The sequence below is a fragment of the Cebus imitator genome, unplaced genomic scaffold, assembly GCF_001604975.1.
Source record: "Cebus imitator isolate Cc_AM_T3 unplaced genomic scaffold, Cebus_imitator-1.0 Scaffold154, whole genome shotgun sequence".
Lineage (NCBI taxonomy): Eukaryota > Metazoa > Chordata > Mammalia > Primates > Cebidae > Cebus > Cebus imitator.
The window spans coordinates 3,854,613-3,871,074 of NW_016107469.1; the positions used below are offsets into that span (position 1 = coordinate 3,854,613).

The 16,462-nt window shown below is 33.3% G+C and overlaps 1 protein-coding gene across 4 annotated transcripts in view; it reads right to left on the reverse strand.

Annotated features, from left to right (window-relative positions):
• FAM133A (family with sequence similarity 133 member A) overlaps positions 1–16,462 on the reverse strand; it is a 45,905-nt gene that overhangs the window by 15,192 nt on the left and 14,251 nt on the right. For all 4 annotated transcript variants that reach the window (XM_037743790.1, XM_037743791.1, XM_017543388.2 and 1 more), the window contains one exon: positions 7,497–7,540. The gene's annotated coding sequence lies outside the window, so the exon portion shown is untranslated. The remainder of the gene's footprint in view (positions 1–7,496; positions 7,541–16,462) is intronic.

Below are 16,462 nucleotides of genomic sequence, written 5' to 3' on the forward strand. Positions count from 1 at the left end.
TGGGGAGGAAGGCAGCAAATCACACTGCCACGTGTGTTCCTATGCAACAATTTTGCATGTTCTTCACATGTACCCCCAAACCTAAAATGCAATAAAATAAATGGGGAAAAAAAAAATGAACACTTCACCCTCTCATTGGCCTTACTATAGTACGACACTTTGAATTTTAAATTCAGAAAAACAAATCATCACATTGTTTAGCTTTTATGGCAATCAAGTGATATGTATTCTTTAAACAAACTTTGTATTTAAAATAGTTTTAGATTCACAGAAAATTTACAAATATTGAACAGAGGATTCCTGTATCCCCTGCATCTAGTTTCTCTTACTGTTAATATCTTACATTGATATGGAACATTTGCCAAAACTAGTGAACCAATACTGATACATTATTATTAATTAAAGTCCATTCTTTATTCAAAGTTCCTCAGTTTTTGGCTAAGTCCTTTTACTGTCCCAAGAACCCATCTATGATACCACATTACAATTAGGCATCATGTCTTCTAGACTCCTCTGAACCGTGGCAGTTCATCAGAATTTGTTTCTGATGACCATCACTATCTTGAGGAGTAATCATCAGATATTTTTTAGAGTGTTTATTTTATTTTTTAGTCAGGGTCTCACTCTGTTGCCCAGCCTGGTGTGCAGTGGCAACATATCGGCTCATTCCAACCTCTGCCTGCTGGGCTCAAGCGATTCTCTTGCCTCAGCCTCCTGAGTAGCTGAGACTAAAGGCACGTGCAACCACATCTGGCTGATTTTTATAATTTTTCATAGAGACAGGGTTTCGCCATATCACCCAGGCTGATCGTGAACTCCTGGACTGAAGTGACCCACCTGCCTTGGCCTTCCAAAGTGCTGGGATTACAGGTGTGAACCACAGTGCTTGGTCTAGAATGCTTTTCAATTTGGGTTTGTCTAATGTTTTTATCATAGCTATACTTAGATTGTAAGGTTTTGGGAGAAATAACACAAAGGCAAACTATCATTCTCATCACATCATATTAAAGGTATGTACCACTAAGTTATCATTAAGGTTGCTAACCTTGATCACCTGACTGAAGTAGTATTTATCAGTTTTCTCCACTCTAAGATTATTCTCCTGCCATTTCCATACTGTACTCTTTGGGGAAAAAAAGTCACTATGTGCATCCCACACTTAAATAGGAAATTACATTCCAACATCTTGATGGAGTATGCCTACATAAATTTTCTGGAATTCATTTGCACGGGAGATTTTTCCATTTATCCCTATTTATTAAGCCATTTATTTATACCAGTATGGATTCATGAGTATTAAGTTTATACTTTGGGTAATATTATAACACAATTTTATTTTGCTGCTTAAAATTTTATTTTGTTGCTTTCAGCTTTGGCCACTGAAAGCTCTTTTAGTTAGCTCCTGTGTCCCTCTGATGTTAACTCCCTCATTTTGTTTCTTAAGTACTCCCTTACTTGCTGGTTCTTACAAGGTGCTCCAGTATCATTTTGTATATCCCTGCATTAGCCCTAGAATCAGCCATTTCTACAGAGCTCCGGTTCCTTTTACTGTAGAATGCTATTTATTAGAAAACAAGACCTTCGCATTGGGTGTGCTCATTGCTATTGGGATATTATTTCTTCTAGGCCTTCTCGGCAGACAGAGTTACAAAATATATAAAATGCTTTTAATTTATTCAATCACACATTAAGTTTAAGTAATTTGCACCAGACAGGAATTATTTAGAGATGATACATAAAACACCGTGTTCACTATAATGTGACATCTAGGTGATATGACTGAGTCATCACCGACAAAGTACATTTATTTCTCAAGTAATAAGAATGGATCTGTCCTTAATATACTTCTGAAATTCTTTGAAAGACTAAGAGTATAGTCTAAAAAACAGTGTAAAGGCCTTCAGAGGAACTAAATTCACAAGTTTTGTCCCTTTAGCACTTTACCCTAGCCAAGCAGCCATGAACTAAAAAACAACAGTGTCTATAGTTCCAGTGTCAATGCTTTAGGAAATCCTCTGTAGAAAACCATTATATACATAAATATCAAATTCAACTAAGCATTTTCCAAGAAGGTACTTGTTTTGACAATGCATTTGATATGTTTTGGATAGTCACTCACGACTTTCTTGATTGTTTCTTGACAACAGATTTTGCTTTAGAGCACTGTGTTCAGATGTGGTGGGACATGACTTTACATAAAATAATCAAAATGGCCTAGAATCCTAAAACTTCCAGCCCCTCTATTCCACAGGTCACCTGACATGAACCAAATCTAACTGAATACTGGCTTCTTTCCATCTGTGTGATATGACTACTCATATAAAAATACACCCTGAACAAATAAGGTTTGCCCCATGTTCTATGCCCATTGTACTAGTTCCTGCTTAATAAATGTCTTTTAAGTTTTGTCGAAATCCTTGACAAGGTTCCTCAAACTACAAATGTTATTAAGCCAGTGTTGTTCAGCACTGAACACCTAAAATCAATTTTATTCACATTTGACCAGTATGCAATTGAAAAATTATTTCAAACTTTCAGAGTGAGATCAAACTGGACTTTCTATTTATTTCTTATAATTTCATTTACATTTTAGTTTTAAAGTAAAGCAATATGCTTTATAGTAGAGGACCATAATATGCCCCTTGAGGCAATGCACTGTGCATACAAACTGATTTGCAGTCTAAAATATGTCAACATTTCCCTAGCATCTAGTTGTGCCAAGATACACTTGTCATCTCATCTAACAACTTATCAAAGATAGGGCCTTAAGCATAGGAAGCAAAATACCAAGGGAGTTCTTTACTATTTTTCCCAGTGAACATAATTCAAAACATATCTATTTGTGCATGGCTTTAAATAGCATTAGTTGTTTTTACATGTATCACTGCCTTCTGCAAACTGCCACCCCCACATAAATTTTTAATGTATTTCTGAAAACAGAACAGAGAATTTAATGCAAATATACTGGCTGAGAAACAGCCAAAAGTACTACAGTTATTTATTGAAGATAGATACACGTGTATGAGTTTTAGATTTTCTCATATTAGAAATGACTATATATGCACATGTCCTTAAAATCCAAAGGCCAGAGCATATTTGTTAACATAACTAAATTATAGCTGGCTACTGAAAATAATAGCATGGAATGGTCAGAAGCATCAAAAACTGTGCAAATTTATTTTGTCATTATCATACTGGAATCAAAAAGGACTATATTTATATAACTGGCATAATTTGAAAACCATGTGGAGGGATCACTCAGTATTCATCCTTAGAGGGAGAAAAAGCAGTTTTTCTTTTCCAGGAAGATCACTAAGGAAGATTTGGCTGGATGAAAGGAGATAAAGCATCTTAGGAAAATTCACTAGGCAGTCTATATTAATTTCACTGATGCAGCAAATGATCATTAAAGTTGAAGGCCCAGCTCTCCCATTTACTTGCTGAGTGCTCTCAGAAAAACCATATTACCTCACTGTCTCAGTTCTTATATCTGTAAACAGAGCTGATATATGATTATTCTCTTTTAAAACACCATCCCCTATCCCCAAGTTCAAATGAAATACTCTTTGGGAACCATTTGAAAATTGTAAAGGTTTATATAACTATAAAGAGTTGATATGCCTATGACTATTATAATCAGTATATAATAATTAATATAAATATGCAATACTTAACATGAATAGGTACTGTTCCAAGTGATTTGTATGAATTACATCATTTAATTATCAAAAACTCCATGAAGTAGGTACAATTATCTTCCCTGTTTGACAGATAAGGAAACTGAATCTCAGAAAGGTTAGGTAATCTGTTCAAGGTCTTATAACTAGTAAATGCTAAAGTCAAGATTGGACCCTTAGAAGCCTGATCTATAGTCTGTACTATTAAATAATGTTATAGTAGGAAAAGTGGTTGTGAATTCTAGCTGAGAACTATGATGAAAATGCAATGGTTATCTGCAACTGTATAACTACACTTCATGTTGAGAAGGTGACAGGCCAAATGCTTCTTTGAAAGGGCAGAAGAAAGCCTAATGTTAACAGAATTTTAAAGGGTTGATAAGATCAGTTTCTATAAACTGGGACAAATTAAAGAAAATATTCTGCGAATTTGTCAAATCAATCTAAAATTTTCAGATATATAAAGCATAACCCTGTTATGGGCTAAGGGTAGAGATGAGAGCCTAGTTAAAACTAGTCAGTGTTTTTTCTGCACTGCCATGTGGCTGTATACAACTAATTTTTACAATAATGAAGGTAACCTGGGAAAGTGGCAATATACAGAAAACTCAATAACACCATTTAAGTTATCTTCAACTTCTTTCCTTACTGAACCTGATTATTAGAGCTGTTAAAATTGATTGATTAAAGTTTTCCCTTCTCTCTTCATACCTGCAAATATGGGAATGCTTAAGGAACATTGTTATCTATAATCAGTCACAAGGAAATGGAACGTATTCAAATCAGCCTGTATTAAGTTATAAATTCTACTTAAGTTTCTTCCTTTTATCCTCCAGATTATCTAATAGTATTTGTGTTCCTTTGCATGATAGTATATGTTTCTGTGATTTATATGTGTAGATGATCATTTGTAATTTCCTTTTCCCTCACTGGATTCCAGATCTCTAAAGATCTAAAAGGTAAAGGCTCTTGCGTTGCCAAGACTACCACGCTGTATCCATGGCTTTGGCAGGCATTCTGAAGCAACGGAATTTGCTAACTTGATACTTAACACCATGCCACATATTCCAAGCTTATCTGTTATTTTTACTTATTTACAATATCATTGCCCACAGCAGTTGTCTTGTAGTCATTAGAAATATAGGAGGATTCCATACCGGGAAGTTGGTTATTTTCACCCAGATATCTCTGAATCTTTTTCATTCTTTAACTGATACTGAATTAATCTGCTCATATAATTACCTGAATCTGGAATCTGAAGATTCCAGTGCATTTGCTTGTGTTTCTCCAAACTCTATAGATAACATTTTCCTCTGTGTTAGGGAGAAGCTAATTCTAGCCTTAAATGCCTCAACAGCCCTGAATATAAACATAGAGATTACTTATATAACTCCCCTAAGTTTTCTGATAAGCAGCACTATCAAAATCTTGCAATTTATTTGGTGTAGCCAGTTTCAAAATGTTTCAGCATTAAATTCCTCATCATGGAAATAAATTTGATTTATTAAAAACTAGAGAAACCCTGCCAGATATAGGTGATGGGGAGGAAGGCAGCAAACCACATTGCCATGTATGTACCTATGCAACAATCCTACATGTTCTTCACATGTACTCCAAAACCTCAAACGCAATAAAATATTTTAAAAAAATTAGAGAAATCCTTAAAGTGTTGATGACATACTAAAATGAAAGCAAACTTGATTTTCATCAGTCTGAATTACTGGCTTAGAAAGTAAATCATTGTTCTGTAACTTTATTTCAATCATAATACAATTTAAAATAGAAAAAATGTCATAAGCTGAGGTTGAAACTGGATGGCAAAAATATACAATCTGAACGTAGGTAATTCATTCATTCACTCAACAAGTTTTTATTGAGATACTACTGTGAACCAGACACTAGTATTAGAGAAGGCTTTATGGGGCTTACATGTTAGGGGAGGGAAATAATTAGCAAATCTGGGTTTTATTCCAAATATATCAGAAGGAGTCTAACAAGGATGTTAATAGAACATATTGGGGGATGACAATTGGTGGAGGGATAGAGAAAAAACGTAAATGACATAATGAGGAAACAACCAGATAAATCTGAAATGTGGAATATTACATAAAACAAACAGCTGATTTCTTCTAAAAATCGATTTCATGGAAAAAAAAGAAAAAATATTTTAGGAAAAATATTTAAAGAGACATAACCTTGATTTAATCCCAGTTGAATTGAAAAGCATGTGTAAGAGATTTCTTTCTAGAATAATAAAATGTTCTCAAATTAGATTAAGATGATGGCTATACAACTTTTGTAAATTTGTAGTAAATCATCAAACTGTGCACTTAAAACAATTCTCATTTTATAAAAACTCCAATAAAATGGCTAAAAACTGAGAGAAGGGATCTAAGATATCTCATACTGCTTAGGCATTAGATGATAGGAAAATAAGCAGTTTAAATATCGTAATATTGAGATTACACAGAATGCCTTATTTTTAGGCAATATATGCTGCAATATGTTCATATGAAGCATCATGAGGTCTGTAACCTACTTTCAAATGATGCAGCAAAACAGAGAAAGCAAATAGAACAAAATGATAAAAGTTCTTGACTCTAGATTGTGGGTATTTAGGTGTTAGTCTTCAGGTTTTTCAAGTGCTTGTGAATTTCATAAGAAAAAGTTGGAAAATATATTATTTTTAAGAGATTAAAAGAAAGTCGCTGGAGGATATTAAGTAGGGAATGACAATCTGTTGTTATTGGCCATATTAACAAAAAATTTGGGCCTGCTTACTATATGATTTGATCAGATAGACAGAAATATCTCAATGCTATGAATATTGAATAAATTTAGTATAGTGAAAAAATAATTAATAATGAAGCTACAGATAGACTTGGACTAATGTCATGTCTGCAGCAGTATGAATAGTGGTAATGCAATTCACCTTTCCTTTCTGCCTTCTAGCTGTCCCATTTTTTCCTTTCAGTTTTGGCTAGTTTACTTTTTTTATGCCCAGCTCATGAAATCAAGAATCCCTAAAGTACATGGCATAATAACTAAAGACCTTAACTAAATCTATGAACTCCAACCTAAATAATTTAGTCACTGATTAACTCTTCACTTTTATCTTCTGCCATGATCGTTCTCCCCTCTGTCTGTACTTCAAGCTCAGTAGCTTCTTTCTGTCAGTATCCCTGATATGCCATATTTCCTCTACCCAAGACCTTTGCAAATACTATTCCCTCCCTAAGTGAAACCTTAGTATCATTTACATAGGGAAGCCTTTCTTGGTGTCTTTGAAAATGTTAGGTGTGATAATTACACTCTAATTATTTGTATAATCATTTGTTTGATACTATTTCCCCCCACTAGATCATGGATTCTATAAGGAAAGGATTCATGTCTTGAGAATTCACCACTGAAGCTCTCCAAACAGTAAATAAATATACATCCTATTATTGATCTCATTTACAAACCAAAAGAAACAACCTCTATTAACCTCATATCCTTTAAAATCTATTGCTCCATTTCTCTGCTTATCTTTTTAGCAAAACTCCTGGAAATAGCTATTTATACAAAGTGTTCAACTCCTTTCCTCTCAGTCTCTCTCAAACTCATAGCAATGGAACTTTCATTTCAACCACTCCATGGGAACTTTTCCTGTCTAGGTTATCAATGACCTCCATGTCACTAAATCTCATGATCAATTATTATTCTTCATTTTATCTTCACGGATCAGCATAATTTGACAGAGTAGATCACTCCCTCCTCCTTGAAACACTTACCTCAAATGGCTTCCAGGATAACACACACTTTAGGTTTTCCGCTCACTTTTTCCAGTTGCTTCTTTCCTGGCTCCTTTTCAGATTCTTCCACTTTTACCATAGATAAATGAGAAATGAGATAATGTTTGTCAAAGTTATTACACTAGCATGGCAGTAAGTTTTAGGTTATAGAACTAAAACTTAGAGTAACAAAAAAAAGTAACAAAATTTGAAGAGGTATATGACCAGAACAAAATGTTGTTTTATCAACCAAACTAATCATCCTTTTTAGAAAGTTATGATAGCACTTCCTTACCATTATTGTTATTTATTCAATTGTAAACAACTATGTACTATAATTAAGATTGCTCCCTGCTCTCCCACATTTTCTACCTGTAATTGTTTACCTAATGTATTCTTTCCTCACTGCCTATTGAAACCACTTTACCCTCAATCTAATCATTGTTCTGAAACCCAATTTCTTTAAACAAAATTCTTCCCCATCACCTACACTTCTATTTTATATTTCAATACTGCTTTAAACCTAATAAAGTAAATTAATAAAAGAGCAACTGGGGTAATATTTATGAAATAATTTTCCCCACCTTAAGTAATGAAGAAATAAATTCATTTTTAATGCTCCTTAGTGTCCCTAAACTTTGATTGCCAGCAAAGCCTGATGAATATAGAACTTTCTAATAACAGAATACCGATGAAACAGGAACATAAAATATGGTCCCATGACCATGGGGATCTTCAAGATCCTTTCAGGGAGTCTCCAAAGTTCTCATTTTTCTAACTATGTATTTTTGTAAGGTCTGATTTTCTTCCTGTACTTCAACTAAAACATCATATTGTAACAGACTGAATGTGGAAACTGATAAGAGAATTATTGAGTGAGGCACTAAAGATATTTAAAAATATGCAATAGCATGTCTTGTTTTCACTAAACGTTTTTAATTTGGAAAATATAGTTATATTTTATAAAGTGTTACTTGGCTAACAGGTAATGGGTTTATTCTTGGTATTTTCAAATGAGTTAAACATTGTAAACATTTCTCAGTTTTACTTTTAACACCACAAATATCAAATGTTACTATATATCAGATATTATTTACCACATAAATAAATGCTTTTTAAGGTTCTTGGTAATTTGTAATAGTGTAAAGAAATCCTGAGGCTATAAAGTTTGAGAAACTTTGCCCTGAAAATTTGTTGCTCAAATAATATCCATGAACCACCTGCCTTACTTTTATTAAAAGCATATTTTTATTTTTAATATGTCAAAGTATTAATTGACTATATATATAACCTACCTATATTTATTAAAAATATAGAGTTTTGATTTTACAGAATATCTTCTAAATCATAGTTTTGGGGACTGGTCATGAATTTATATTTTGAACATGATCTCTGGGTGATTCTTATACACATTAAAATTAGAAAAATCAAATGAAGGGATATATAGACTTTGAAGTCCGATGAATCCAAACCCTAGTTTTGGACACTTCCTGGTTGTAACCCTAGCCTATGCTACTCTTAAGCAATTTCCAGCTCTTAGTTCCCCCTTCCCCTATGTCTCTAATCCTATTCTAACTGTAAATCTTCAATTAAATAACTGTTCATTTCCTGAAGAAGTGCCAAGATCTTGTATCAGAGAAGTTTTAGAGGCAGTAATCTGGGTCCGAGAGAAAGGACACTGGTACTTCCATAAGAGGCACGTTATTTTTACTTAAATTGTTTTGAGGTGGCTATGAGAAGATGATGGCGATTCTAATGGGATACTGCCTTCCAGGCCACTCTTTGGCATCGACACCTATTTAATTCTGCTACAGAACAGAGAGGTCCCCTTCAAAGGATTTTATTTTCTGTTCTTCACCTCCAAACACATGGCACCGTGAAGCTGGCAGCCATTTCATTTTGCCCTAGCCCCAACCCAAATCAGTCATTCTTATCAAGCTACCTGTTACTTCCTCAATGCTTGTTGTGATTTGAATACACAGTTCTGATCAACCAAAGGCTTGGAACTGGTTAGAATGTTATCAATTCAGTCAGTTAACAGAAAGCTAACAGTAACCCATGAAATTTTGCCCACCACTGAACCATCCCTTTAAGATCCATCCCTTTAAGAAAGTTCTCCTCTGCAGAAGAGTGCTGCTCATAGCTTATTAATCTGCAGGATGAGAATTATACAGAGTGATGTTTAAAAATCCAGATTCTCGTGTTTCATCCCAGACCAAGTATATCAGAATCTCTGGGAGTAAGACCTAGCAATTTAAAAAATGTCTTCAGGGTCCGGGCATGGTGGCTCATGCCTGTAATCCCAAGATTTTTGGAGTCCAAGGCGGGCATATCACCTGAGGTCAGGAGTTTGAGACCAGCCTGGCCAACATGGTGAAACCCCATCTCTACTAAAACTACAAAAATTAGCCAGGTGTGGTGCCATGTGCCTGTAATCCTAGCTACTCTGGAGACTGAGGTAGGAGAATCTCTTGATCCCGGGAGGCAGAGGTTGCAGTGAGCTGAGATTATGCCATTGCACTTCAGCCTAGGCGGAAAGAACAAGACTCCGCCTCAAAAAAAAAAAAAAAAAAAAAAAAAAAAAAAAAAAAAAAAAAAAAAAAAAAAAAAGAAAAAAGAAAAAAAGTCTTCAGGTGATTATGGTAGAAACTAAAGTCTGGAAACCATTGAAATAGGAAAAATATCATGTAAAAACAATACAGAGAACAGGAAAAATATGTTTATTCTCTATCATCACCTAGTTCTTTTATCAACTGCAAACAGATGGATGTTGTCACCTACATGCCCTTCTATATAGACATAATATTTATTTCCTTCCAATTAGACACTGCTATTCAGGAGTTCTAGGCTAGCCAGTAGCATCAGGAGTAGTGAGAGTTATTCTCTCTATCTAAAGTCAAAAGATATTTAAGTATAAATTAAAATGCCCAGGTAATAGCTTATACTGAAAATAGTATAAACACAGGAATGTTAGTTGGACAACCAACATATTCTGTCTCTGTTAGAGGATATACATACTTTTGTATGTATATCATACATAAAAATCATAATCAGAGTTTTCCTTGGTAAGCCTGGAATCATTAAAAAGGGAGTCAGTAGATTTTCTTAATGATCACTGCCTCAAGGTTTAATTTGATGTATTTACCCATCTCCATCATTGAGAAGGAGACCGGAATATTCCAATCTACTAATCATGGCACTCTCTTTCTTGACAGTGCTGGAAGCCTGCAACTAGCTCTCTCATTTTCCCTAATGGAGCAATTTTCTTTCTGATAATTCACTCTCCTGTTAAATGATTAGATTTTACTTTTTCAATTTATAATCACGGTCTATTTGTGTCTCCTTTAGACTCAACCAAAACTGAGCATTTCCAAAGTGAATCATCTACTCATCAGCCTTCTCTTGGGTTAATTTTGCAGGTGTTTTATTTTACAGGAGATTTAAATTTTTCTTAATTTCGCCTTGTATTTCTGACTCCTTTGTAGTGATTTCACATGATACAATGAATTTTAAAAATACAAGCAATCAACTTTTAAAGAGATCTCAAGATTGTTTAGTATAATGTCTGCTAATTGTAAAAATACCACGGCAGAAGTTTTCCATTGTGTTATATTAACTGGAGAATATTTTCAAAGTGGTTTACTGCATCAAAAGACATTCCAAATGAAAATATTATAAACAAGCATGTAATATCTTTCTCAAAAGATGCTCTGTAATATTGACATTTTTTGTCTGCATTTTGCATTTCTACCTCTGCTTATCTTAATCTCTCTCCTTCTAAACATACAAGATGATCCCTTGTGCTGACAACCCAATGTTATTTTTCTGAGCTCACTTGTTCTTTCCCTTAAAAAAAAAAATACCCTGGGTTTTTTAAAAGGTCTAAAATACATGTGCTTTATTGCACTGGATAATAATAAACATTTTAATCTTAACAAAGATTATATTCATAATCTATTATCTAGATAATTCTTTGTTCAAAATTTTACACTGTGTAAATATCTCAAAAGAGCAATTTGAAACAAGCGAATGTTAACCTTGTTGTTACTGCAAAGTTAAAACTTTGTTAGAAAACTTTTATAAGAAACATTAGTTACAAAAAGCAAAAACAGTAAAATTAGTACTAAAATGCATGGATGCATGCTATCTTTAGAAGGGCTTTGGACTTCAAAAAGGGTTTTAATGTTTCAGCTCAAGTTTTAATAGTTGTGAAACCATAGACCGATCTTTTAGTCTTTATTAGGATAGTCTTCACATTGGTAAAATGAAAAACCCTGTCTCTAGCTTGTGGGTTTTTGTGAAAATCAAATATGGTACTGATATGAGCACACTTCAAAAAGACAAATGTGTTAAACTGATGTAATTTCATATTGTTAGAATGGTTAATATTAAGAATTGATGTAATTTCATACTGTCAGAATTGTTAATATTAAGAATTATCATGCTGTCAAAAGGATATAAAGGGAGGACCATATAGGTTTATTTAACAAAAATTCCAAAGCAAATTTTGAAATTAAAGAATATATATCTCAGTGATATTATACACACACACACACACACACACACACACACACGCTCACAGGTAAGCTTTTAGGAGGATCCTATAAATAATACAGATAGCTATGCAAATATTGTACACTGGGTTTGCCCAGCTTACATACATATTATTTATTCTTTTTGGTGTGCAGTCCATCTTCCATACTGCCAACTCTAGTTACCTACCTTAAAATAAAACCCTGACTTTTTAAAATGTCATTAGTTTGGCAAAAAGACCCTGGCTTCCACTTGTTTCTCCAAATCCATCTCCCCTTAACTTTCTTCCTCTTATTCTCTTTTCTTCCTTGACTCATCACTATGACTCCTATGCTACAGCTATAGGAAATACCCTACTGTTCCTCAAATATTTCTGTGTCTTTTCTAACTCTTTGACTATAAACAATCATGTTGTTTCCTTTGGCTGGAAACCTTTCCTTTAATCCCTGACTTCTCTGATCCTCTTAGTAGGAAATAATTTCCTTCTGCCCTATATATCCATTATATGTTGTTCACTCATTTATTCAAACAATATTTATGGAATATCTATTATGTTCCAAACACTGTGCTAGGAAATGCTTACAACATGAAAGTAAACAATACAATCATGGTTCCTAACCTCATAGATTTTATGGCTGTTCATATTAAATAAATCACAAGTAACTACATAATTAAAACTATGACAGTGCCATAATGGTTCAATGGCAGCACATAACTACTACCCAGTCTACATGATCCTTAGGGTAGCAATGATGAGTTATTTATCCATTATTTCCTGTGGTATTAAACATATAAGAAGTGCTGGAATAAATCTGTTTGTTTGTTTAAATTACATAGCCAGTCTCAGTAACTGTTTCATCACAATGCTAAACACAGAGTCTATTCAATGCAAAAAAGGAAACTATTCAGTAACCTAAATGTTTTGTCTTTATAAGAAAAGTGGTAGTTTACATGTTTTTTGAATGAATTGGCATCTCAATACATATTATGTTACTGAGCATTTGGAGCTAGAATTACTTGGAACGTAAATTCTCATAAAAATACACAGATGGCATCCAGTTATGACTGGCTAAGAAGATCAGGAAATCCTTTCCCCCCAAAAGTACTAGTGGTTAAGTATGCCTAATCTAAACATCAGAAATCCAAAGTGCTTCAAAACCCAAAAGGTTCTGAGTGGCAACATGACATTCACAGGAAATATTTGTTGGAATATTTTGGATTTTGAATTTTTCATTAGGGCTATGGAACTGGTAAGTATAATGCAAATACTTCAAAATCCAAAAAATCCCAAATCTGAAACACGTCTGGTCACAAGCATTTTGGAAAAGGAATATCCAACCTGTATAAGCCTGGAAAAAATTAACAGAAGCAACCATTTTGGTAGTCTGGAAATTAACCAAAAACATACCTCCATCTCAGAAGCAATTATGCTTGAAAAATCTCTGACTTTGGGATAAGCATAGTAGGTAACTGTGGCCTAAAGCTGCTCCCATATTTCCCATCCCCAGCTCATTTAGCTCAGAGGTTCTGCCAGGACTCATACACTGAAAACCACAAAACATTACTGAAAGAAATTAAAGAATATTTAACTAAATGTAGAGACATTTCATACTCTTGGGTTGGAAGGGTCAACACTGTCAACATGGCAATTCTCCCCAGTTTGATTGATAGGTTAAATACAACCCCTATAAAAATACCAGCTGGCTTCTTCAAAGAAATTGACAAGTTGATCCTAAAACTGACACATTGATTGAAAAATTCATATAAAAATATAAAGGATCCAGAATAGCTGAAACAATCTTGAAAAAGTAGAGTAAAATTAGATGACTCATACTTTCTTATTTCAAAACTTACTATAATGCCACTGTTAAGATAATGTGACGTTGGCATATAAATAAGTGGAGCAGGATTGATAGTTTAAAAATTAATCCATACATTTATGGTCAATTGATTTTCTACAAAAGTACAAAGACAATTCAGTGGTGAAAAGGATAGTCTTTTCAGCAAATGGACAATTGTATATCCATCTTTTTTAAAAAGAAAGAAATTAGACACTTAACACCATATACAAAAAAATAACTCAAAATAGATCACAGACCTAAATGTAAGACCTAAGGGTAAGAGTTAAAATTATAAAATTTCAGAAGAGAATATAGGAGAACATTTTCATGAGTTGAGTTTGGGCAAAGAGTTCCTAGGTAAAATGTTGAAAGCATGTTCCATAGAAGAAAAATTTATAAATTGGACTTCATCAACTAGTGCTCCTCAAAAGTCATCATTAAAAGAACATAAGCCACGCCCTATGAGAAAATATTGCAAATCATACATCTGATCATATCCAGAATATTTAAAAATGTCTTACAAGTCAATAATTATTAAGACCAAAACATTAAAAATTGGCAAATAATTTGAATGAACATTTCTTCAAAGAAAATACACAAATGGTTAAAAGGGATATGAAAATATGTTCAACATCATTTGTCATTAGTGAAATGCAAATCGGAACTCCCACAAGAAACTACTACACATACACTAGGATGGCCATAATAAAAAAGGCAAACTATATCAAGTGTTGATGGGAATGCACAGAAAGTAGACCATGGTGCATCTGCTGGTGGTATTGTCATATAGTACAGCCACATTGGAAAATATTGTAGTTTCCTAACAAATTAATCACAAATATACTGTACAACACAGCAATTCTACTCCTAGAGATATATCCATGAGAAACAAAAACATATGTCTACACAAATACATGTATGTAAACATGTATAGTAGCATTATACATAATAGCAAAAATAACTGGAAACAATCCAGATGTCCATCGCCTGGTAAATTCATGAATAAAATGTGATATAGTCATACAATGGAATAATATTCATCAACTAAAAAGAAAAACTACTGATCCATGCTATAACATGGCTGGACCTCAAAAACATGTGAAAGAAGTTAGGCACAATGGGGAATATACTGTATGATTCTATTTAGACAAAATGTACAGAAAAGGCAAATTTATATAGACAGAAAACAGATGAGTATGCTTAAGCCTCGATGTGGAAACATGGATTGACTGCTAAGAGGCCCAAGATAACTTTTTGGGGAGAGAGGAAAATTCTAACAATTATGGTGATGGTTGCACAACTCTCTATAAATTTACTAAAATTATTGAATTTTACACTTATAATGAGTGAAATTTATGGCCTGTAATTATATTTCAGTAAAGGTTTTTTAAAGAAAAAAGCCCACAGGGATATAGTAAATAAAAACAATTTAGTGGATTTCTTTAAGTCCTTACTTAGCTTTTTTTAGGCTCACTGTATGTTCCCATTTTCCTAATTTCTACTTCTATACTAACACTCTTTACAACCAAGTCTGTATCTCCAGCCCTGACTTCTAATCTTTCTTTTTCTCCAGTTTTCATCTCATATATTCAGTTACTTCTTATACTCTCCCAGCAAAAGTTAACCCCTCCACCTCTTGCCTCAATAAGCTTTCCTTCTCAATTTTCCCATACCTATTAGTGACACCTATAATTTCCTATGTTTCCCATAACTTCAGTGTTATTTTCAGTCTCCTTATTTTAATCCCACATTAAATTAGAAACCTAGTAAAACTGATTTTCTCCAAAGCATCTCTTAAATGTGCCCTTTCCATTGTCTGATCAAACAGGTCTTGCTGGTTTTATATCCTTATGCATAGGTGCTAAAGCAATCTATCTCATGTTCTATTTTCATATCACTACAGTCCTTGAAAACTTGTAATGGCTTTAAATTTACATAAGCCTTTTTTTCAGTCAAAAATATCTGCTGAAAAAAAATAAACACAGATAAACAAAAAATAACCATGGAGTACACTGCTTATAAGTGAACATAGTTAATACCTTGTTGACTATACTTCCAGATATTTTAATGTACATTTATACCCTTTATTTAAAAAAACAAGTTTATATACATAATATTTTGTAACCTGCTTGCATGACTGAATGCTATATCATGATCATCTTTCTAAGTTAATAAATATTTATCACTACTGATAACAGATTAGTATTCCTTTGGATAGATGGACCTTATTTTGTTTAATCAACTATTACTTTTATCAAAATTTTGTAAATTAATTTAAAAACTATTGCTATTACTTATTATATAAATCTAAATTTATAACCCTTGCATTCTCCAATATCATCTCAATATTTTCCCATATAATTCCTTTATGCCAGACAAAGCAATCTGCTTGTACTACACATATATATAGTTAAGTCATGCATTTACATCTTATTATATCCTTAGCACTGATATTTAAATTTTTTGCATTATTTATTTTACTTATTTATATAATTGCTCTGGAGGTGTCTCATTCTTGTATTTTTTTCTCTCCTAAATTAGATTGTGAACTACTCCTAAATCAATTTTCAAGTTTGTTTTTTTCTATACCCACAAAGCAATCAATATAGTGCTACATATATAGTAGGTCATTAAATTA